The following is a 25,458-nucleotide window of genomic DNA, read 5'->3' on the forward strand; positions in this document are numbered from 1 at the left end:
GAGCCATCTCTTCCTTGAAATGTTGAAAAATTGATGTAGAAATTATGTTGTCCTTTACTATTGAGATAAAAAGATTGAAAATTAAATTTCAAGGGAAAAAATCATTGCCTTGAAATTAGTACCTACACAGTGGGGGCAGTTTGTGAGATATAAATGCTGAAGAATGAAAGGAGTAAAAATAAAGATGACATAAAACTCACACACACACACACACACATACACACACACACACTCACACACACACACACACACACACACACTCACTTGATCAATGTTCTGTTTCATTTTTTAACTTCCCTTCCCTTGCCTTTTTACAGAAAGAGCTATATTTGCTACTCTTCCTGTTTCAGGATTTCTGAGTATGAAATCTACCAGAAGGTAGATGGACTAGTTGGAGAGAAGTCAGTTTGTGTAATGAAATTCTTAGCAGAATGTGTGTCTGTTCCGAGAAAGCTCTTTTATCTGATACCCTCACCACTTACGTGACTTATCCCTCTCTCCATCCTCCCCCATTTCAAGATGGCTTTAAGCACACATTTCTAGGGCTTTCTGGGCTCATGTATTATTGATCAGCCATCCTTTTCTCCATTCCCACAGGGCACTGCCTGACTCCTGCGGTGAGCTAGCACTTTAGCAAGGGGAAGTCGGTGAGTAAGAGTCTGTTATTTCATCAACCCAGCAAGCAGAACCACTGTTTCCCTACCTGCTGTTTACTGACTAGATGGGCCCCAACAAACCTCATCAGAACAGGAAGTCCAGGATCTGGAATTCAACGTCCCCTCATCTCTGGTCCCCTTGGAAGGAGTGATTACTGAGCCCCAGCAGACAGTTTTGAAGGGGCAGGAAGAAACAGTTGGCGGGGATCAAGGCCATTGCAAAGGGACTGGGTGGCCATCACCCAGGACACCCCTGGAATGCTTTATGTTTCTTCTCCCTTTTAAAATTCAGGCGTGTAAGGCACATGTCTGGGATGTGCAAAATGTGGACGGGACAGGTAAACATTTAGACAGTGGACAGATAAAGGCCCGAGAATACGAATTCCTTGAGCTTGGAGGGAACTCTGTGTTTTGCTCTCTGACCGTTGTTTATTTGTGTGTTCAAGGGTTTTACAAGTGAATCCCAGGGTGGGACAATAATAGGTGATCCATGGAGCACCAGCTGCCGGTTGGGCTGTGGGTGCTGAAAAATTTGTGGACATTCTGTAGGTGAATAGATTTTTTTAAACTGCAGTAGTTCTGTGGCGATTCTTTGGCAAATTTTGAAACAAGTTATAGAAGCAACCAAATGAAATTTTTCTCTCTTTTTTTTCCCCCAAAGAGTTACAATGAGCCAAATTTAGTTTTGAAAGCACTATCTCACTTTGTTTTAGGGATAAGAGTGAAGAAAATTAAGTATTATCTGCAGTGGATCTCTGAATGTGGGTGAGAGAAAAAGCAAAGCCCTGAGTCATTTTAATTGAGCAAGACAGAGATTTAGAGATTTGGGGTCATAATAGGGCCATGAAGTCATTGTTGTAAAGCTCCTTCCATTGTCATCGAGGAATCTGACGTTCCTGGTGACAATAACCCAGGTTTCTTGAATCATAGCGCCTGCTGCAGGTGTTGAGAACTCCTCAACACCTGGAGTGGAGCACAATGAAGCCAAGGGGGCTCAGGGGACAGAGCCAGCAGGGGGCGATTTTGGAGGAACTGAATAAGTGAGGGGCAAGACAGGTAGGCAGCCGGAAATGCCATTCAAGGAGTCAACACCATAATCAGGGAGGAGGGGACAGAGTCTTCCAAGGCCACTTCAGGACAAAACTGCCATTCCACTTTCAGAGAAATAGGAAAAATGTGTTATTTTCTATGTGAGCTGAGGTGAGCGCTCAGCTTAGCAGACCTGCCCTGGTTTCAACCAGACTCAACCAGATCACCGAAGGACCTGCCAGAATTGTTGCAAAAGACCCAAAAGGTCACTTGTGCTGCTAGTTTTCCAGCACCCTGCCCCAGAGCTCTGGGGTGTGCCTGGAGGGAGAAGGGAAAGACCAAATGTTCATGTTGCCTTTACCAGAACTGTTATGTCTTAGATTGTTTCTATGAGGATTCTCAGTAAGATTTCCTTTGGGAAAAAGAAGGGAGTTCTGTCCATTAATAAGGTGTTTGAAAAATCTATTCTCTTCTCATTTTACAAATGAGGAAACTTGAGACCCAGAGAGGTTAATTGACTAATGTGGGAATCCATGATTAATGGCACAGATTGAGTTTCAACTCTAGTCTTTTGACCACTAGGGTGCTGATGGTGATTTTAAAGACCTGGTATAGAGAAGACTCTACGTGTTGTATGTACTAGATCTAATTTTATTTTAAGCTACAAATGCTTACATGACAGTTATCACCCATATTTGTGTGTAATGTCTACTTAATAACATTATAGTAATGTGTTGATTGCATGAAATTAATGCATTCTTCTTCTTATTGTATGGTAATTCTAAAGATCTGTTTTGCTCATTTGCTTTCTGTATGAAAATGGAACCAAGCTCACATTTGTGTGCGTGTGTGTGTGTGTGTGTGTGTGTGTGTGTGTGTGTGTGTGTTTATTTGGCTGCATCGCTGCATGAGGGATCTTAGCTCCCTGACGAGGGATCGAACCTGGGCCCTCGGCAGTGAGAGCTCCGAGCCCTAACCACTGGACCACCAGGGAATTCTCAAATTTATTGTTTTAAATAATTCAGTTGTTAACTAAAATTTTAACCAAGTGGTGAGTCTCTTCACATTTTATACAACACCCCTTCAGAAAGAGACATAATTATCTTTGTTGGTTCTTTAAGGTTTATAGGAAAACTTACGTTTTTCCCTTTTCCCTTCTCTCTTTCAAATTAAAAGCCTAGCCTCATTTCATCATCCTCCATTCAACGCTTAAATATCATCATCATCTTTGTGTACTAACAATACAGTGTTTATCTTCGATAAGAAAGAAGAATGCAGTCACTATCTAGGGGTGAGTTGTAAGACCTGAAAGTATTAGCAGACCAATATAAAGCTATAATTGGAAAATTTTAAACTTGGAACTACTGATATTTTTCAGTTTCCCTAGTGTTAGTTTTCAATATTTTATGGAAAGTATCCTCAAGGCTTGAACTAGCTACCAGGTTCCTAATATTGTCTTAGGTGTCGCAGTTACAAATGTGAGCTCTCTGCTTTAGGCAGTGTATGCTGGACATGTACAAAGAATGTTCTCGAAACCAGGAGGAAGAGCAAATAAACTAGACTGGGCAGATGGGGCACGGAAAGGCTTCCAACAGGAATGGATACTTTAAGACCAGTTTTGAGGAACTGAACAGGAGTAAACTAAAGGAAGGAAAGCAGAACAAGAGACACACCGCTTAAGAAGCCTGAAGCCACATTGGAAAAACATGTCTTTCAGGATGTCTGTAAAGAAATCCTGGTTGTGGTGCTAAGAAAGAAAGTGAGTCAAGTTGGGCAGTGGATGGATTGCAGAGGGCTCTATGAGCCAAGGTGAGAGTTTAGATGTTAAAATCTAGGGCAAAGTAATAAAGAAGTTTAAGCATGGAATGACATGAAGAACAGGAGTCTGCGGTAATAGAAAGCAAAGTTCAATTAAAGATTTCAGAGAAAGGATAAATCCCTACAGTTGCCCTGGAATGAGGTGTCTAAGTTGGGTTTAGAGGGAAAAGTCTATGCAATTGAGGAGATCAAGGATATTAAGTACCAGAGTGTAAGATCAATCGTCTATCGTAAGCCACGGATGTCATACAGAGTTTTTAGGGATAGAGGTAGAGAAGAAAAAGTAGCGGGTAGATAACCAAATTCTCGACAAATGTCAGGGAATTTGACGGAAGAGATTGCTAGGGCTAGATAAAGTAAATTTCAACACTGGTGTTTTTACTTCCAGGTGGGGGAACTCTGGTCTGTAGGAGCAATGAGAAAGTAGCAGGAAGACTTTCTCCCTGAGGTTCTGTGTACACAGAAGTGGGTGGGAAGCCAAGCTGTCTTCTCTTGAGAGAAGGTTGATATATGTCAAAGTTTAAGGGAAGAGAGTCCGAATTTTTCACCTAAATGATTCTAAGTCTCAGGCAAGTAGTTGCTCAGTAAATGGTTACTAAATGTGGCATAAAGAGTTAGGACTGTTCTCTGGAGAAATAGATCCTGATTACCAAATGTTTTTTTATACTTTTCCTGGACTCCTGAGATATTTGCAGATATCTCCTGGACTCCTGAGATATTTGTTCCTTTACATGCTACTGTATTTTTAATCTTAGCACAAAAAGTTGATATCCATCCATTTGCTTTTAAGGGAACTGCCCTTTTGTATTCATGATTTCATGAACATTTGCTCATTTTATCAGTCTTTACTGAGTGCTATTTTATGTCACATGAGGGAGGTACAAAAGGAAACAAGTTGGAAACTGTCCCTTTTTTCATGGAGCTCATGTTCCAGTAGGTGTGGAATGTTAGTAAGATTTAAAAAAAAAATACTTAATTTGTATCTTTCCTTTAAATAGCAACCCTAAAATAGGCAACTCTTTATAGCAGCATTATAACACATCATCTTAAAAGATGAATGTGTAGTACAAGGTGTAAATAGATCAGTATCTATGAGTGACCACTAATCCTTAACCATTAACGACCCCTGCTTAATCTAACTTGCATTTACTTTTTATTCTTGAATTCTTAGAATTTGTTACACATTTTAGAAACATAGACTTTGTTCCCTAAGCAATATGGCATTAAAGTCCCTGAATTACTTTGTTTAGTTGTTGAGTTTTCTTCTCACATATTTTTTAGCTGTTTGACACACTGAAGATTTGTCTTTGCCCTTCTTTCTTTTTTTGGACCTCATATTTCTTTACAAATGGCCTATAGTCATTATTTAGGCCAGTCTCTGTCGTTATATAATTTTTCCCTTTTATAAGAGGAAGTGAATTTTCCTCGTTCCCAGTAGAAATTGAGCATGTTAGGTAATCATTTTTTTGATAATTTGCGTTAATCTCCTCCAGAGCAATAAACAATCAGAGTTGAAATGAGAAAAAGTTCAGGTTACAACCCAAACTGCTTTTGTAAAAGGTTACATATTTCCTCTAACCAACTGTTTAAAAAATAACATAGCAATGTAATGTATTAAAAAATGAAACTAAACTATTACAGGTGTAGTAAAACCCCAGTGATTATTGCAAATTCTGTGAAGACTTGTATGACTAAAATTGTGATTATCTATCACATGTACAGTTTTATTATTTTTAAGCATGTGTACAAAGTTTAAGGAATATTTAAGAGTAATTTTTTATTGGCAAATTAATTTTTAAAGTCATCTTAAATCGTCTCAAATTTTTTTTTTGTTTCCTTGAGAAGGTAGGAATCTTCCTTCAATTATATCTACTTTGTTTCACTGAGCTGCAAAAAGGGCACAAGGACCTCAATTATTTTATGACTAAAACATATGTGACTGTGTGTGTACATGTATAGGTGTATATTAACACAAGGCTTCATTAATGACAAGATATATCCTTGATGGGCACTGTTACTTGAATAACAAGCAATTGAATCATTTCCTCTTCTTGTTTGAAAATTATGGAGGATTGAAAAATGATTACCCTGGCTGTTAAGGTAACCATGTGACAGACCATGTGTTCTGGCCAATGAGACATAAGTAGAACTCCACTTTGGGGCTTCTGGGAAAGATTTTGCTCTTCCATGAAAGAGTCAGGTGCAAGAGGAGAGCTCACCTTTTCTACCCCTTCTCTGTCTTCCTGCCCTGAAGGTGTTTATGTGAGAAAGTGATGGAACAATGGCAGCCATCTTGATTGGGGCCATGAGACAAAATGCCTAAGAACAAAAATACATCATATTTGGGATGATAGAAGATAGAAAAAAGATAAAAAGGATAGGAAAAAACTTACCTTTCTGATGACATCACTTTGTTACCTCGTCAAATTTGAACCCACTTACCTCAGGTTTGATCATATGTGAGATAATTAAATGTCTGACTTGCTTAAGCTCCTGTTGGCGGTTAACGCTAACTGATTCATTGTAACATTTTCCTGATTCATTCCCAGTCTCACGTTTGATAAGGAAGTAATAGCAGATATTTAAACCCAGGTTTTTGGATTGAAAGCCCAGTGTTTTCTTGGCCTGGCTCTCTTTCCACATAGTCATAATTTGGGAAATAAATACACAGACTGTGAAGTAATAACATATATCATCGGGACTTCCCTGATGGCGCAGTGGTTGAGAGTCTGCCTGCCGATGCAGGGAACACGGGTTCGAGCCCTGGTCTGGGAAGATCCCACATGCCGCGGAGCAACTAAGCCCATGCGTCACAACTACTGAGCCTGTGTTCTAGAGTCTGCAAGCCACAGCTACTGGGCCTGTGTGCTGCAACTACTGAAGCCCACGCGCCTAGAGCCCATGCTCTGAAACAAAAGAAGCCACCACAATGAGAAGCCCGCGCACCGCAACGAAGAGTAGCCCCCACTCACCGCAACTAGAGAAAGCCCACGTGCAGCAACGAAGACCCAATGCAGCCAAAAAAAAAAAAACAAACAAACAAACCCATATATTATCCATTATGCAGACTTTCTCTACTCTTATTTGAAGCCCTATTTCTCTCATAACCCTCTGGAGTCACTCTGCTCCTGGTTTCTAACAAGTTCTGGGAATGAAAATTTCTTGTCATCAAATGTTCTTTTAGTTCATTATGACTTCGGCAAGTTACTGATCTTTATAAGAGGATAATTTATATTAACCTCTTTGCATATTTCACAGTCTTGTTGAGTGGGGAGGGGCTCGTAGGGTAGGGCTCAATTTATTATCAACATTCCATTTTTTTTACTAGTGTTTGTTACATAGATGTTTATTTTTTTGTGCATTGTAAACATTTAATAATGAATACCAATAGGAAAACAGATTAGTTTGTAAAGTTTGTAAAATCACACAATTGATGAAAATTTGGCATGCAAGCATTCATATGAGAGAGAAGACAGAGGTTAAAGGATTGTAATCATGATTGCCTGCCCAGGTGGTCTGTGTCTTAGCTGAAGAGGGTGAATAGCTTACTTTGGTTCTTTAATAAAGAAATATTTTAATGTAAAAGTAAAGTACATATGGGTTTAGTGTCATTTGAACTACAATTAATTTTTTCTAGGATATATGACATATATATATATATATATATATATATATATATATATATATATATATATTACACAGTGAATAAAGACCCATAATGAGACATTACATTTTTGCCTGGCTTTGTCTGTTAAAAAATCAGTGTGCTTAACATTTTTATTCAATTTGCAGGGGTAACAGCCTTATATATCCTTTTCTTTCAATTGATTTATCTCTTTCTAGAGATCAAATGTTAAAGATCTCTATGCAGATATTTGGTATTATATAACTGAAATCTTACCATAGGAGTTCTCGTGTCTTCAAAGAAACCTCAGAGATTCTCCAGTCTGAGCATATGGCCAAAAGTGGAGGCTAGGAGTCCCTTAAGCACGTGACTTTAGGAAAAATGCGAAGGCCCTCTGAGTACGCTGTAACACTGAGTTATAAGGGGGCAGAGTAGAGATTTGCAAAAATACTGATTAAGGGCAAAATGACTCCTAAGCTAGTTGAACTCAACTCTTGGTCAATTAAATGTACCTATATATTTAAGGAAGAATGCGTCCAACAGATGGGGGATTGAGGAGACATAAAAGCTTGAGTAGAGGAAATCCAGAGAAAGGAGATCTGTGTGCTGTTCAGTCAAGACTTGTCTGAGAGAGAGGATGTTCTGAACCAGGAATATACTCTGTTTCCAAGGACAGGTATATTATTGTTATTATGTTTAATCTCTAGCCTGTACAGGTTGTTTTCAATGTCAACTGCTACACAATTTTTATATATTTTGCCATTTAATCCTCATAAAAGCTCAAGGATGTAGGCACTGCTATTATTCCTATTTTGGAGATGATTTCAAGGCTGAAGGAAGTCAGGTTTGTTTAGGTTCCTACAGCTAGTAAGTGGCAGTGTTGGGATTTGAACTTAGAGAGCCTGTGCTTGTAACCACAATTTGGCGAATTTATTAGGACAAAAGGGAATTCTCTCCTAAGTTTTGCAAAGAGGGATCTGAGGATTCGAAGTTTATGACTTGCCCAACAGTATGTGTTGGAATTAAGACAATTATTCAAGGTCTCTTGACTCTTAGTTTGATGTGTTTCAGCAAATGAGGATACTTCCTGTGCATGGGGGAGTCGAAAAGCCTACTAGCAAGGATCAGACTGCCTTCAGGGCTGGGGCAACCTTGGAGGACTAGACTCTTTAGAAGGAAGTAACTATGCATAGCTCACACTTAAGGAGTGGAGAGCTATTTTCCACCTTCTTGAGGACTGATTATCTACATAAACTGTTTGGAATTCTTCTGCCTAAGAGATTTGTCTGTTCTACCCCACTGATTTATTTATTCAATTCATTTATTTATATCAGCATGAACTCATGTGTATTTATTTTCTACTTTGGGTTATAATCCAATAGATTTTATTTATTATCTTGTTCAAATTGTTCAGGCTTTGGCCTCTGGGAGCTTGCTTAGTTGGTTCCTGTGTCCTTTTGATATGCCTGTCATTGTGGACTTTTTTTTTTTTTGAGTACTTTTTTACTTTCTGACACTACAAGATGCTCCAGGCTCATCTTGAATGTTTCCTGCTTTAGTCCTAGAATGAGCTATGTCTCCAAGGAGCCCTGTTTCTTTTCATTGGAGAATGATATTAGAAACTAAGATCTAGGTGGTGTGAATCACATTTTGCACATTTTAAATCATACCTACTACTAAGAAATCATGACAGTGGTTGCTCTTGGGGTGGGGTCGGGAGTTGGTGAGTGGAAGAGGTCCCAAGGAGCTTCAAGTGTGTCCGATCTGTTTCTCAAACTCAGTGCTGGTCGCATGCCTTTCTTCATTTTATGACAATTCATCAAGCTGTCTGCTTATGTTATGTGCATAATTCTGCTTTTTGCTATATCTCAATAAAAATGTATTGAAAATAGAGGAAAAATAAAAAACTAATAACTAACACTGAGTATCAAGAAGAGAGGCTCTGGAGTTTGAATCCCTGGGTTCAAATAATTTATCAGTGTTATAACCTTCAGCTGGCTACTTAACTTTTCTATCCCCCAGTTTTCTTCATTTATGAAATAAAGACAGGGTTATTATCTGCTATAGATGGCTGTTGTGCTCATAGCAGCAATCTCTATATATATACACAGACACATACACAAACACATATATACACGTATGTATATGTACACGTGTATGTATGTGTATATATACATACAGAGTCAATCCTCAACATTTGCTGATTCTCTGTTTGTGAGGTTGCCTGCTTGCTAAACTTTACTTGTAACATTCAAACCAATATTTATGGCACTCTGGGGCCATTTGTGAACATGCACAGGGAGGCGATACACTTGAATTGCTCAGTGCCCATGTTCCCGGTGATCTTGAATGAGGCCATGCTCTGCATTCTAGTTTCAGCTTTCATAATATAAAGACGTGACCTTTTCTCAATATATTTAGTGCCATGTTTTTCACATTTTTGTGCTTTTTGTTGGTGATTTCGCTGGTTAGAATGGCCCACAGTGCAGCGCTGAAATCCCTCTGGTCTGGCATTCCTAAGTGCTAGAAGGCAGTGAAGTATTGTATGGAGAAAATAAGTGTGTAGATAAGCTTTGTTTAGTCATGAGTTGTGGTGCCATTGGCTGTGAGATGAATATTAATGAATCACCAACATGTATTAAATAAAGTGTCTTCAAATAGAAACAAGATAATCTATTGATCAGATAATGAAATTGTTGTGACTAGGTGCTTGCAGGAAGCTAACCCTGTATTTCCCCTAAAAGCAATGGTTCATTATTTGCTAATTTAGTGTTTGTGGTGACTTTATAGAATATAAGAGCTACAAATAATGAGAATCAATTATATATATGTAAATATAGATATATACAGATATAAATGGACATATGTATACATCTAGATAGATGCACATAGATATTAATGTATTGTCTATCTATACAGATATAAAGATATGAGAACAGTGCTTATCAATATAATAAGCTGTCAATAAATGATAGCTATTTTTATCTAGGTAACTGACTAGGTTGCTCTCCAACCTACAATCACTCCTGGGAAAAATGGTGGTGAGTCTTTTGGCTGTAAGAAGCACTTCTCCCCTGTGATGCAGAAGGCACGGTAATAAACAAAGGAAGCCCTTCCTCACTTGGAACTTAAGCTGTATATAAGTCAAAAGATCTCAGCTTACCACTGTATGCACATCCAGCATACAGCACCTAGTACCTAGAAAGTACTCAGTATTTTGTAAACTACCTAAACATCTTCAAGGAAAAGTGAGAGTACAACGGGAGAAGAGCCAAGTCCAAAGTTAAGCCACTATATGAGACGAAGACAGACAAACAAATGAGTCCTGGGTAAGAGATTTTTATAATGACTTGTCCTTGTCCTGAAACTTAATTTTCTATGACTAGATGTCCTGGGTTCTACATAAACATTGAGAAGCCTATCTCATATAGGAAACGAACGCACGCTCTAGTTTTCAAGTCAATCAGTGCAATATTCCTATATCTTTTCTAGGTTAAGGAAACAAATGGGTTCAGACGCGATGCCAACTAAATACATGATCTGATTGTTCCAGTTATCCTGTGCCAAAAACAACAAAAATGGTCTTTCCAGCGTTCAATACGGAGTGTGGGACCTGTCTGGCGTTAGTGTGTCTTGGAAACGAGCCGCTATTCAAAGCTTTCTGGGCAATTTGAATCAGGTTGCTGAGCTTTGAAAAAACCCTACCGCTGAGTTTGGAAGACCAAAGAACTCAAAACATACACACTCTGGGCTATTGCAAAAGAGCAGTGGAGACATGAAAGGATGAGGGTGGATTTTAGTGGAAAGGAGGGGCAGAGAAGGGACAATGTCACGGACATTTGCAGCAGAGGAAAAGGGTAAGCCTAGTTGATTTCAATTAAAATGCACAATTTGGGGGAATTCTACGAGGTAGGATTTAGGTGAGGTCTTGGAATTTAGGTGAGGTCCAGAACGGTCCACTCACTGAATGTCAAAGCCGTACATGAGTCTCTAGTAGAATTGTACCAGAATAAGCGTGGTCCTGGAATTCCTCTGGGCAACCTATTTGGACGGTAAAACCATATCACCTAGATGCCTGGTTTCTGGGCGAACGTTCTGGAAAAAAGAACCAGGAAGCCTGTTTTAGCATATATGAGGGTTAGGAGGTAAGGGAGAAACCCTGTTTAAATAAAATTGGATCTCATGTATAAACTGACTCAAGTGTTTCCAAAGCCCCCATCTTAGCCCTAAAATACAATCATTGTGTGGAGGGAATGTGATCTTATTTCGTAACAAGAATCATTTTCTCAGCCAAAAAATTAAGAAGTACTACCAGTGTGCCTACACCATACACGGTTCATGCTACTTCCTCCTTGAGGGGCAGAATGAATCCTTTTCACGTGGGGGAGCTTTATTCCAGAGCTAACCCAACATCAAGCTGACAGATGCACGTGTGGGGTGGGGCCATGGGGTGCGGTGCTCCGCAATCCCTTCGAGAAAATCTGCTGCGAGGTGGGAGGCTGGTGAGCAGTACTAGTGCCAGTGCATTGCTGCCAAAGCCCGGTGTCCTCTGATGGGTACGCTCTGCTCCAGGGCTCCCCATCAGCCTGGACGAGATGTTCTCAGAGCCCTCTGCAGGCTGAGTCTCCTTTCCTTTCACAGGTGTCAGAACTGCGGCTCAGTCTGAAGACCGCCTCCAGAATATCCCTCCTCTCTCTCTCTGAGACAGGCTGGGACCTGGGATCCTTTGCTGCAGTGCTGCAGTGCTTTCACTGGACAGACCTCTCCTTGAGCTACAAAATACAAAGAAACTATAAGGGACTAAAAATAACTGCGTGCATGAGCAGTGGGGGCAGTTTCTTGTCAACAAGATACAAAGAGACCAAAAAGCCCCACTGCCACTTCTGAAGTGAACGAAGGCAGGGGTTTGGGAGCAAAAGCAGAGTACTGGGCATGGCCCTAAACACAACACCACCAAAGGGGGTGGGTAAATCACCTCAGTCACCCACGTTGGCTTGACCCTTGGACACACCCCTACCCTCACCCCATATAGGAAACAAGCTTGCCCTCCCTCAGCCAGGGAGCAAGCAATGGAACCTGTTGTTTGTTCGTGCTTACCCTTGCTGCATCTGGGGCCCCAGTAAAGTCTTGCCTGAATTTTCTGTCTGGCGTCTGATCACTTTCTATTGATTAAGGAGGCCAAGAACCCTGGTCAGTAACATATCCTCCCCTCGCTCCTTCACTGGGATTCCCCCTCCACCCCCATCCAAATCTCAAATATCTAATTTCATCTTCATGTCTGCTTCATGGAGATCATGGACTGACATACATGAAAGAAGGATTTGCTAAGTATATAAGACACGAGGAGGGAGGAGGGGGACGGTCTATATATTTCTGACTCTGGTCACCAGGTGCTCTCTTTAACTGAGGACCTGATGGAGCTGTTAGAATTGTCAGGTAAGAGATGACACAGACTGGCCTCCTTTCTTGGGCAGTGCCCAGGAGGGTCAGGTGACCCACACTGATGTGGGCTGGGACCCAAGGATCCTGGCTGCATGTTGGAATATTAGCTAATTTGGGGTGAGAAGGAATAGACTGAGAGTCACACGACCTCCAGCCCCCCCACTTTCTCAACTGAGACCTAGGTGAGAAGCCAGCTTAGAGGAGAAAGACAGGTTGTATGCCCTTCCCCCTTCCCACTGAGGATTCTGGGTGTGTACTTCAGTCACCTGGAAATCTCAGAAAATAATGGTAAGATCATATTGGCTTTTCTGCCCGAGGGACCGTGGAGACAGACTCTAGTGGAAATCTTACTTTAACCCCAGCTCAGCCCACTTTTCTCTCAGCGAGGAAAGGGCTGGCTAAGTAGGTGATTCAAAGTTAGGTTTCACAAATGTATACATTCACGAGTGACTTTTCCTCAGAAATGGGGAAATACTTTCATAATTCAAGAAGGCACGCTGAGTTAGGAGTTAGAAGCTCTGGTTATTACACAAACCCACTGGGTATCTCTCTCAAGCCCCTCTCACCCTCAGTGTCCTTTGCTGTCAGATGAGTGGATCTGTGATGCAGTGTGGGTTTTTTGCCTCTGCCATTGTCAGAACGCCACATTGTCCAAATGAAAGACGCACGCACAAAGTATGACAGGAAGGAAGCATATTTAAAATTGGAGCTGTCCCCATTAATCTGGTTAGCTGTTTTTACTGGTTCTTTCAAAAGAAAACTATTTTCATAAATATTTCCTTTGAAAATCCTTGCTTATCTTGAAGACTTAAGAGAGCAGCTTTTGTAGACACGGAAGCACATTATTCTCTGCTTAATTTGAAGTTTGATTACCAGGCATGTACCTCTTAAAAAACCATATTACTTAAGTCAAACTGTACATAGAAGATAGACCATCTGTAAAAGAAATGTTATTGTACAGTAATATGCTTCATTATTTTTCTAGGCTTATGGTAAACATATTTTTCTTTGTTTTACTTCCCCAAAACATTAGCTACCAAACAAAATATTAGATTACAATCTTTTAAATTGGAGCATAGTTCAATTACAATGTTGTGCTAATTTCTGCTGCATAGCAAAGTGATTCAGTTATACATATATATATTCTTCTTTTGTTTTTTATATTGTTTTCCATTATGGTTTATCATAGGATACTGAATATAGTTCTTGGTGCTATACAGTAGGACCTTGTTGTTTATCCATTCCATATATTAGATTACTATTTTTTTAATTGAAAAGTTATTTAGAGAAAAATAATACAAATGTCTAATATCTCATATTTACTTTCTTCCTGAACTCTGAACACTAAACTTTATTAAAAGCAACATAGGACATATGAAGGACAAGCATAGGAAGGACAGCTACTTGGGAGTGTGTAGTAAATATAGCAGGCTCACTGTCCAAGTTAAATGTGTGTAATTATCTGATAGCTATTTGTAGTTCCCATAAAGTACCTTTTTCTGTGTATTCATTGCTGTGAGGATTGAAAAGGGAGGTCTGAGATTTTTTGCTTTTCATCTCTTTGCGAACCATCAGTAGCTGGTAAAAAAAAAAAAAAGAAAAAAGGCAAAAGATCATGCAGAACTGGCCTTCATGTTACCCTATCACCCTTTCTGTAAATTGCACTGGGATCAGACAGATGGAAGGCTAGCTGCAGCCACACAGGCCCAGGGGCCCGAGGGACCGCACGCAAAGCAGCCGACACTGCTAAGACCCTAAGCCAGCTTCTTCCGCCTCGGATCATCCCCAGCATGGCTATGTCTGGGCCAGCACCACTCACACCCACCAGCAAGGACCTGAATGGTTTGTCTCAAACCGGGAATGTTAACAGAAGCTGATTGTCTGCAGCCAGCTAAGAACCTTTTCACCACTGTTTGCCTCTGACGTGTGGCCTGTTTGGCAGCCGCTCTGTGACGAGGCCGCCTCAGCAATAGGAGAGGGGAAGGAGGCTGCCGTGGATGCCTTCCTGCCCCTAAGGCAGGTGATGTACAAAAGGGACTCGGTAAATTATAGCATCCTTTCTGGAGGGATACTGCCTTTACAAATAGGTACTAATAACAAGCTATCTTTTTCTTCACACCTTAAAACAATTTATTATTTCTATTTTACAAGTTACTTTAACGCAGAGCCGCTTATTCCAGGTAGTTCTCAAAGGGTGTTCCCTGAACCAGTGGCATCAGCATCACCTGGGAGCTTGTTAGAAAAGCAGATTCTCTGGCTGCACCCAAGACCTACCGAATCGGAAGCTGAGGGTAGGGCCCAGAAATCGGTATTTTAGCAAGCCATGCCTGTGATTCTGATGCACTCTCAAGTCTGAGGACTACTACTTTATGCCTTTTTGTTCATGTTTCTATAATAATATTGATATTTTCAAATTCATATTGTCGAAATTTATATTTCCAATCTCATACCTGCCAAACGTCCCATCTTACAAGAGGCTCTGGGGCCCTATGTTGTATTTGTTATGTCATGACATTTAAAACTTCAAATAGTACGTCTCTTCAGTCCTGAAGCCCATGTGTTTGGCTCCAAGTTCCCTACTTCTTCTCTTTGTTCACAGAAATCTTCAGGTTCCATCCAGGTTGATCACTTGATGAATGTTTACATTTATTTGGGTCATAAGATCTGTAAATATACTTTCCCTCAGTTTCTTTGTTTGTTTTTGTTTTTGTTTTTTGCGGCACGCGGGCCTCTCACTGTTGTGGCCTCTCCCGTTGCGGAGCACAGGCTCCGGACGCGCAGGCTCAGCGGCCACGGCTCACGGGCCCAGCCGCTCCGCGGCATGTGGGATCTTCCCGGACCGGGGCACGAACCCGCGTCCCCTGCATCGGCAGGCGGACTCTCAACCACTGCGCCACCAGGGAAGCCCCCCTCAGTTTCTTAAGGCCATTTTATTTGATAAAATCTCAAGATATTAAGTATTTTCTATTAAATGATTTTTTAAATCTTGATTTGATTCTGCATTCTTCCATAGTATTAAAACTTTATGACTTGGGTAAATATTTTAAATGCTCTCCAGTTGAATTTTGGATATTTCACTGGCTTCCCCTGACTTGTCACAGTTTCTTAGCCATTCCAGCAGTACATTCACATAAGCAAGGATTCATGCACAATTGAAAAATTTCAAGTTCAAGTTTTAGGGACCTACTTTCCATTTTGTCTTTCCCAAAAGTATGACTTGGTTGGAGTAGAAGGAGAAGGACTGAAATTTCTTTCCTTCCTTTGGGGATTTTCTTGGAGAACTGAATCAATAGTAAGAACTGCAAGTAAGAAAAAGGAAATTCCTCACCTTCACGATGGATTGTATTGGTAACTGTTTCTAAATTGGGGAAAGTTTGAAAAGTTATAGTGCTTAAAGGGAAAATTCTAGTTTCCATATTCAACTGGTCTTTCTTTAAAAAAAATTTTTTTTTATTGTAGTTGATTTACAATGCTTTGTTAGTTTCAGTTGTACCGCAAACCAACTGGTCTTTCATTCAACATTTATTAATCAAATATTTGACCTCCTACCAGAGGTCAAGCATGTCTCCAGGTGATTTGAGATGACCAAATAAAGACATAGGCTAAACAATAAATAATATATGAGTAATTTATATAATTTTCCAGAAGAGACTAAATACAATAGAAAAAAGAAACAGTAGAGTAGGATAATGAGGGAGGGAAGAAGGTCGTAGTTATGGTTTTCAATAGGTAGGTCCAGGAAGCTGTCACTGAAACTGAGTCATCTGAGCAAAGAGTTGAATAAGCAGAGGGATTTAGCTATGCAGGTATCTGAAGGAGAGGCTTCCAGAGAAGGGAGTTGCTAGAGCAAAGGTGTGATTGAAGACATCCACCATACTGGATCAGAGGGATGGAGGGGAGGTCTAAGTGGGATCAACTCAAGTAGGCCATGGTAGTCATTTACATGGGCCTTGGTTTTCCTTGGAGGAACTAGGGAGGCATTGCAGGGCATTGGACAGAGGAGTAACATGATCTAACATGTTTTCAGAAGGTCATGTGTTTTAAATAGACATTGGGGGGGCTATAGCGATCCATAAAGAGTCTACAATCCAGGTGAGAGACATTGGCTTGGGCTCGTATGACAGCAATGGAAGTGGTGAGCAGTAGTTAAGGTACTGGCTAGTCTTTGAAGGTAGACCCAAGAGCATTTCTGACGGGTGAGATGTGGCAAGTTTATAAAATTATTTTATCTATAAATTTATTTTACTTATAAAATAAATTTAATTTAGTGGAATTTTTCCAGCTCTCTCGATTGAAGAAATTTCCAGAATTAACTCAGAATTTTCAGCTTTTCTAATGACAGAGCCAAAATGCAGTGTGTATGTGTTTGTTTGCTAGTGTTGCCATCACAAATATCAGAAGCTGAGTGGTTTAAACAACAGAAATTGATTTTCTCACAGTTCTGGAGGCTGGAAGTCCCAGGTCAAGGTATTGACAGGGTTATTTCTTCTGAGGCCTCTCTCCTTGGCTTGTGGATGATTTTCTCTCTATGTTTTCATACGGTTGTTCCTCCACTTGTGTCTGTGTCCTAATCTCCTCCTTGTGTAAGGACACCCAACAGGTTGGATTAAGGCCCACCCATATGACCTCCTTTTACCGTAATTTCTTTAAAAGCCCTGTTTCCAAAACCAGCCATGTTCTGAAGTGCTGGGCTTACGATTTCAACATGCGACTTTTAGGAGACACCGTTCAGCTCCTAACAGTGTGCAACTGTGCATTTTACTCACTCACATGTTGTCATTTTACTCATGGTTGTGAATGGCACAGCCTCTCTGACATGCAGCCCAGAAACAGATGCTTGGAAGCATCTCAGCCCTGATTTGCCATGACTCAATTTAAACAGAGGCAAGATATTTTTCACTTGTACATGGTGTTTAAAGTATAGCAATTACTAGAAAGAGTATTGAGTTAGGGGTAATTTTTAGGCATCTTATTTTTTTTTCTGATAAGAAGGGTATCTACTTATTATTTTAAAAGACTCAGTTGTTACAGAAATAAATACGACAGAAAGGGAGAATCTCCTGAAATCTTGCCCGACAGCGTGTTGAAGGTACCTAGATGCTGTAGGGAGGATGCAGCAGCTGAAATGTTTCTACCTCAGAACCTCCCAGAGGCCTAATCACAGGGCTATTTTGGGGATTGCTCCACCCACCCACAGGCTGTGATTAGTTTGGGCTTTGGCCATGATTTTTTGGCCCAGGTTGATGGGTTTCTGAGTGTCCAGCATAAACGCACCATCTCAACCTCTGCCAGGCGAGTAAAACCACACAAGCCTCAGAAAAATTCTATTCCGTTTGGTGCAGGCAGCTCAGAGAGGCTTGACGTGATTGCTTCTGGCTCTCCTCCGGCCCACAGCCTCTCTGCTCCCAATGGGGAGACTTTGATGCCCTTCAAAATATAGAGTATATTGATCTGTTTTTGAGGCAATAAACTCCAAAGCCCTGTCAGCTAATGCGACTTCAGGTTAAATATGGATCTGGAAAGAATTATCAGCTGCCCACCAAAGTTTTCTAGTCTGAAATGCAGACACGGAGAAGGAAGAAGCTCAGGGGTGGGTTTCTGTGTGTACAGATGCATCTCTCCAGGCAAACATTATGTTCTTTGTGTTTGATCTGCCTCTGCGGTACTCCGTGTCTTCATTAGACAATATCGTCCCTGGAAAATTAGTAAAAATGGGAGGAAAAGAGGAAATGTCAAAGATTGGGAAACAGTTCCCTCTACTTTTCTGAATTATACATGCAGTAATCAGTAAGCCTGACATTCTCTCCTTGTGCTCCAGAAGGTGGCTTAGAGAGAGGAGAGGGAGAGAGAAAGAAGAAATAAGAGAGCGAGAGACAGATACCAAAAAAAAAACAACAAAAAAAAAAAAAAAGAGAGAGAGAGACAGAGACAGAGAATGAATGGAGTATGAACCTTTTGATAGTGGTACGCAGAATTTAAATTTCCTGGAATAAAAACACCAAGAATTTGACAATACATTACTGAGTGACAGGTTTGGAAAATTCTTTGTTATTTGATCTTTCAGCTTTTCCCTCTTCTTTCCTTTTATACACCGAGGGCAGTAAAAATAACTGTTGGTTTTCATTTTGAGTTTGGTTTTGCTCCATGTCTTCTATGTGGCAGTAAGCTGTACTAGGCTTGAATTTACAGGAAATACCTTAGGGAAACACTTACAGTCTACCCTTGGAATATTTTCTTGATTTCTGCTTAATAAAATTTGTGTGGATATGGACTGATTCATAGTCAAGTGGATTTTTGCTGAACATTTCAGCCTCAGAAAAGCTGGGTTTGAATCTTAACTGTATAATTACCTCTCTCAGTTTGCAGTTTTGTGTGTGAAAAGTATTGGTGGTCACATGGTCTGACCTTTTATAGCATTGTTTGGAGTGTTATAAGAATAATACATGAATTTGCTTTGCAAACTACAAAGCCCACCAAATATTGGTTATTGATATTAAATATTTCTATGTTTATTTGAATATTACCATTAAGAGACTCTTTATTGAGAAAAAGTTCTAAAATTGAAGCTCTCCTTGGAAAAAATGGACATGGAAATGATGGGATGGTCTTTCTTTTTTTTTGACTTAGGCTATTAGCCCTTGGAGAAACTAAAAAGAAGGGGAAATTTTTCTAAACAGATATATGGATAAGTGGCTACTTCTGTGTGTTTGATTGTTCAGGCTGCTATAATTGATTTATGCCCATTTTACTGTCTGTGTGAAGTTTGTGTGCAAATGTGGTATCAGCCCATAATTACATTATAAAGGCATGAATTATATAGGTAATTAAGGGTTGTGAGACTGGAAGGTGATGATGTCCCCGAAGTAGTTTTGTGGGATCAGGTTTCCATTATGTGTGTTAGTTCTCAGAATTAAATAAAAACAGCATCTCACACCTCACCAGTCTCACCATAAAAACTGTATGGGGGTGCTTGGTTTAAGGAATTTTCTTCTTCTGGCTTTCATTTTGGGGAACAAAGAAAATGAAACCCATGTCCAGATGAACATACCTAACAGCATACCACATGCCACCTGATACAGGCAATAGAAAACTTTGCTGACTTTTCCCTGGGATACTCTGACTTATTTTAGAGAATGAGCCAGGGACAATGTTCTTTCATATTCTGTCCAGGTTTGACGTTCTTGTGGTTTCTTAACAGTTACTAAACTATCCAAGACAGTGTGAATAGATTCCACCAGTTGTTTGCTTCCTGAATGAATATTCAGCTTTGGCCAGATCTGGGGTGAACACAGCACTTTAAAAATCATGAGAGGGAGAAAGCATATTGATTTTTGTAGATGAATGGCATTAATTGCAGATGCAGTAAGTAGAACCAAATCAAGAAATCATTTTTTTGTTGTTGTTGCTTTTTTGCCCCTAGCTGATGCTAATTTACTTAATGTTTTGGAATATCTGAGAGCTCAAAAATTATCTCTGAATAAACTGCTTTGTAGTTAAAACCCAGCTCCATCTCTTACTGTGACACTCTGGGAGGGGTTTCTCAGGCTTTCTGACCTTTGCTTCCTCATCTGCAAAGTGAGAGCAGGACCGTTGCAAGGTTTCCATCAAATGGTATATTTAAATACTGTAAAGCATGTCTGGAACATTATAAACACGCACTAAATGGCAGCTATTATTTACAAACTTCAGAAAAATAACTGAAGCAAGGGATTCACCCCTGAAGTCTTTGTAAAGCCAGAATGAAAACAGTGCCTTCTGTCTGGCATTTGGCACAATTATAGTGATATTAATAGAATTGCTGAACAAAGGGTATTGTGCCAGGTGAACCCAGGCTTCATTTTCACTGCATCACAGCCTTCAGTTTTATTTAAAGAGGGATAATGAAATGTAACACTGAATAAAACACTGATTTGTAACAACTAGCCTTGAAATTTTACATATGTGGTAAGTGAGATAGGCAATCCTCCTTAGCCAATTCATTTTCAAGTCAAAACCTGTGCTATTTCTCTCCTGTTCTATACACTGCATGTATATAACACGTGGCAGGTAACTATGGCCCAAGGGCCTCTATCTAATAGATGGGCACTGTGGTACCCAATCCCTCCTATCAGATGCACCTCTTTCTTTTATTTCCTTTTTCCTCCCCACTGCTCATAGTTTCCTTGTACCATATTTTCTTTATTTTCCCTTATTTTCTTTAGCTCTTTTCCTTCTCCCTGTCTTAAGTTTGCCAAAAGAAGTTGCAGCCTCTGTCAGATTTCCACTGTCAATGCAGTGAAAGAAAAAGAGATTAGTAACATCTTAGAAGAGCATCCTTTACTAAATAAAGGAAAGTTGACATAACTTGTCTTCTCTAAATGTCAGAGCCACTGCACATACTTTGTGTTTGAATTAATTGTGATTTCCAGTAATGGCTGATAATTAGAGTTCTATTGAAAATAGAATTTATTTACTTTTGTAATTCTTCCCCACAGAATATTAATACAGCAAGTGTTATCCCTGACCTAAGCAAGGGATCCCCCCAAAAGGAAGTAGGAGTGGGTTATGTTTCTGTTGCTCTAGAGTTATCCAGTTCTCACTGCTCTTTGGGAAAATGAGTGGAGATACCCATGGATGTAATTATGACAAAGCCAAGGAGGAAATGACTATGCTTCGAAGCAATGAAGCTGATGGTAGAAGAATCCGTGTATATGTTAGCACTTCTGAGTATACAGGTTGCTATGAGTGAGGAAGAAACATATTGCGTTTGCCTGAGCTTTCATAGTACAGCGCAGTGGACTCAGTGCCCTAGGAATATGTTGTATATTGTGGATTTAAAACATTATTCACAACCTAAAAGTTGAGAGCTATGTTTTATTCGGTGGGAACTTTTAGGACTTCAAGCCCGGGAGGCAGCACCTCAAGTGACCCCGAGAGAACTGCTCAGAGGAGGCGGGTTGGGGGGCTGGGGACAGGGTGGGGTTGGAGCCAGGTTATATAGATGTTTTGCAGCAAAGGGCAGGTTGTTGGGAACATCAAAATATTATTGTTAAATAAAGAAAACCAGATATCCCAAGTTAAGGAATTTAGCACTTTTCTATATATGGGAAGATGCAAGAGTCTGGGCACACTGAAATCATTCCCTTGACATGCACCTCAGCTATCTGGGGCCAGTACCCTGTGTTTTCACATCCTGAGTTTCCTCAGGGCTCACCATGGGGAGTGGCTGCAGTCTGATGGCTGCTAGATGGCAGGTATTCTTTTCCTTCCTGAGTTCCCTCGGGGCTCATCAGCTCACCGTCATTGACGTCTGCATGGCTGTAATCACTGATGACTGTGACATCCTTTGTTTTCTGATATGGTGGGCAATATTCCATTTATCAATATGTAGGTCCAAAAGTAGTGGAAAGAGAAGGAGGCAGTTGCCAAAGAACAGGGGACTAGGACTCAAATGGTCTTGAAAACAGCTCAACTTCTTTTCCAAGTTTTGTTTTAATAGTGAATAAAACCACAGCGACTCCCTAGACATTGCCACGGAAACTTCTTGTTATAATGAATTATCCTTCTCTTTAGCTTGCAGTAATGTTATTATATACTTCATTCTCTAGTTGGACTGGCAGCCTAGCCCTCATATACTATTTCTTCAAGTTGTACAGCTGCAAAAGCCATATTGTCCTTATTCTTTCCTTGGTCAAAGGGTGTTTATGTGGCCTTGGTGACTTCACCCTATTGGGCTGAAATCAGCATCTCTCCTACTTTACCTTCAAGTTTCAACCGGCATTTCAGCCTGTTACTGAACCTAAGACAAAGTCTCCAACTGTAATTTTTCTACTTCGCATGATTCTTAAAGAGAAATGGGACTCGATCAAGATGTCAGAGAAACCCAGTCATCTTTGTGATGTCCTCATCCTTTGTGATGCATTTTTTAGAACTGGGACATGGTGGATATCTACATCCCATCCCTTGCCTCAAGGCCACCTCTAGGGTGTATGGGACCCCAGGTAAACATTTTTTTTTGTGGGTCCCTTGTTTATATAATCATTTTCATTTAAAAATACTTTGCAAAATTTGTGAACCTATAAGGCATAGTGATTTATCACTAAAGGTTTAGAATGATGGGTAGAAGAGAGGTACTGATGTATTTGTTCCTTGTCCAATCAGAGCACTTGATTCTCCATAGTATCCACACACCATCTCAGTTTAGATCCAGGAATCAACTCTTCATATTCTTTACTGCCAAATGTGCTGTTACTGGGTAATTTCATATCTCCCACCGTGAGAAAAAGGTAACAGGGATCTTATTATTCAAGTCCTGTAGCTCTCAGAATCTGTCTGGGTTGAAACTTTATAGCTCTTCTTGACTCTAAGTGCCCTAATGCCATTTGTTTCATGTTGGCTACACCATTATTCATGATGCTGCACCATCCATCCTGCTCCTTGTGAATACTTGCTTCCAATTGCTCTCTCAAAGGCTGGTCCTGTGCTCTTTGAAGATGACCACAAATGCACACAGTACGCAGGAAAATATGAACAGTGACTCTTTTTATGGTTGTGTTAAATTTATCATTTGGAATTTTATGGCGTATATATATATATAACAATACACTTTCCAGCTGTGTCTCCTCTGGAACTCTTTAGGTTGTAATCACAGCATTCCTAAAATGTGATCTCTTTCCATGTTGATTACACTCTTGGTTTCTACTTACAGTTACCGGTGGGGCAGGTAGGGGAGGGGCCTGTAGGTAGAGGAAGATGAGTCATCTAATTCATGCAGGGAATCCCTGACTCCCATCTGGCTCAGCTTAACCTGGGAGAGCACAAAGTCAGCACAACAATTGGAGACAAGAGAGGACAGGAATTAGAAGGGCCGGTTGATGTTGTAAAGCAAGTGTCTCAAAAGCCCTTGGAGGAGATGGGTGTCGCCACCCGAGGATTGTATTACATACAGTGCAGAGCCTGCAGAGGGGTGAGGTGGCTGCCCTGAGTGCTAGCAGCAGGGGGTGCACTGGGTAAAAGATACCTGACATCTTGGGTGCTGAAAGCCAGAGGCAGCACCATGGTAGAAGCATGATGCGTGACTGAGGATGCAGGAGACCACACATGCAGTTCAAACTCAAGGGTGGACAAACCCAGAGTCCTGAACTCATCCTGTGTCCAAGTGAGTGAGAATCACTCAAAATCAGAGTGTCAGCACCATTCTAGCAGCCCAATCTCACCCTATCCCATGAAAGCAATTCTGTGCCTGTCAGCTCTTTGAGACCAGCACTCACCAGTTGAGCAGCAGCCCAACTCCAGGGCCCCAGGATGACCTCACAGGAACAGGTTTTGGAGCAATTTGGGGCACCGAGTCCACCCCAAGCACAAAATGGAGGGTGGGAGAGAACCCTAAAGGGTAGAAACAGGAACAGATACCTGCCAACCTCTGCCCGGGCTCAGGGAGCCTACCCAGACAACACTACCAGCTCCAGCCAGACCCCGGCTCTGGAATAGTGGGGGTAGGGAGTCTTAAAAAATTTCATGGAAGGCACAGTGAGTGTGGGGCCCTGGAGCACAGAGACCTAGGCAGGAGCCCAGCTTACCTGGGTCTAAATTTTGTATCACATTCTGTTTGCTTCCTGTGACAAAAAAGAGTGAAAAGGATAAACAAGAGGATGAATATGGGAGAGATTAGGTAAAGTGTGAACTGTTCTTGAGGTCTGAGTCCCAAGAAGCGATGTCCTGAGTTGACTTTTATTCAAGGGACTGAAAAGTATTTCACCAAAGAATTTAATTAATAAACAACAACAATAAAAATAACAAAAAGAGCTCTTACAATAAAGTGTCAACAATTTTGCATTGGAGCAAAAGAAGAAAATAAAAAACCTAGGAATAAACCTACCTAAGGAGGCAAAAGAGCTGTACTAGGAAAACCATAAAACACTGATGAAAGAAATCAAAGATGACACAAACAGGTAGAGAGATATACCATGTTCTTGGATTGGAAGAATCAACATTGTGAAAATGACTATACTACCCAATGCAATCTACAGATTCAACGCAATCCCTATCAAACCAGCAATGGCATTTTTCACAGAATTAGAACAAAAAATTTTACAATTTGTATGGAAACACAAAAGAGCCTGGACAGCCAAAGCAATCTTGAGAAAGAAAAATGGAGTTGGAGGAATCAGGGTCCCCAACATCAGCCTATACTACAAAGCTACAGTAATCAAGACAATATAGTACTGGCACAAAAAGAGAAATATAGATCAATGGTACAGGATAGAAAGCCTAGAGATAAACCCACACACCTATGGCCACCTAATCTATGATGAAGCAGGCAGGGGTATGCAATGGAGAAAAGATAGCTTCTTCAATAAGTGGTGCTGGGAAATCTGGGCAGCTACATGTAAAAGAATGAAATTAGGACACTCCCTAACACCATACACAAAAATAAACTCAAAATGGATTAAAGACCTAAATGTAAGACTGGACACTATAAAACTCTTAGAGGAAAACATAGGCAGAACACTCTTTGATATAAATCACAGCAAGATCTTTTTTGACCCACCTCCTAGAGTAATGAAAATAAAAACAAAAATAAACAAATGGGACCTAATTAAACTTAAAAGCTTCTGCATAGCAAAGGAAACCATAAACAAGACAAAAATACCCCTCAGAATAGGAGAAAATATTTCCAAATGAAGCAACTGACAAGGGATTAATATCCAAAATATAAAAACAGCTTATGCAGCTCAATATCAAAACAACAGACAGCCCAATCAAAAAATGGGTGGAAGACCTAAATAGAAATTTCTCCAAAGAAGACATACAGATGGCCAAGAGGCACATGAAAAGATGCTCAACATCACTAACTATCTTACTACTGGGCATATACCCTGAGAAAACTATAATGCAAAAAGACACATG

The sequence above is a fragment of the Lagenorhynchus albirostris genome, chromosome 3, assembly GCF_949774975.1.
Source record: "Lagenorhynchus albirostris chromosome 3, mLagAlb1.1, whole genome shotgun sequence".
NCBI classification, from domain to species: Eukaryota; Metazoa; Chordata; class Mammalia; order Artiodactyla; family Delphinidae; genus Lagenorhynchus; species Lagenorhynchus albirostris.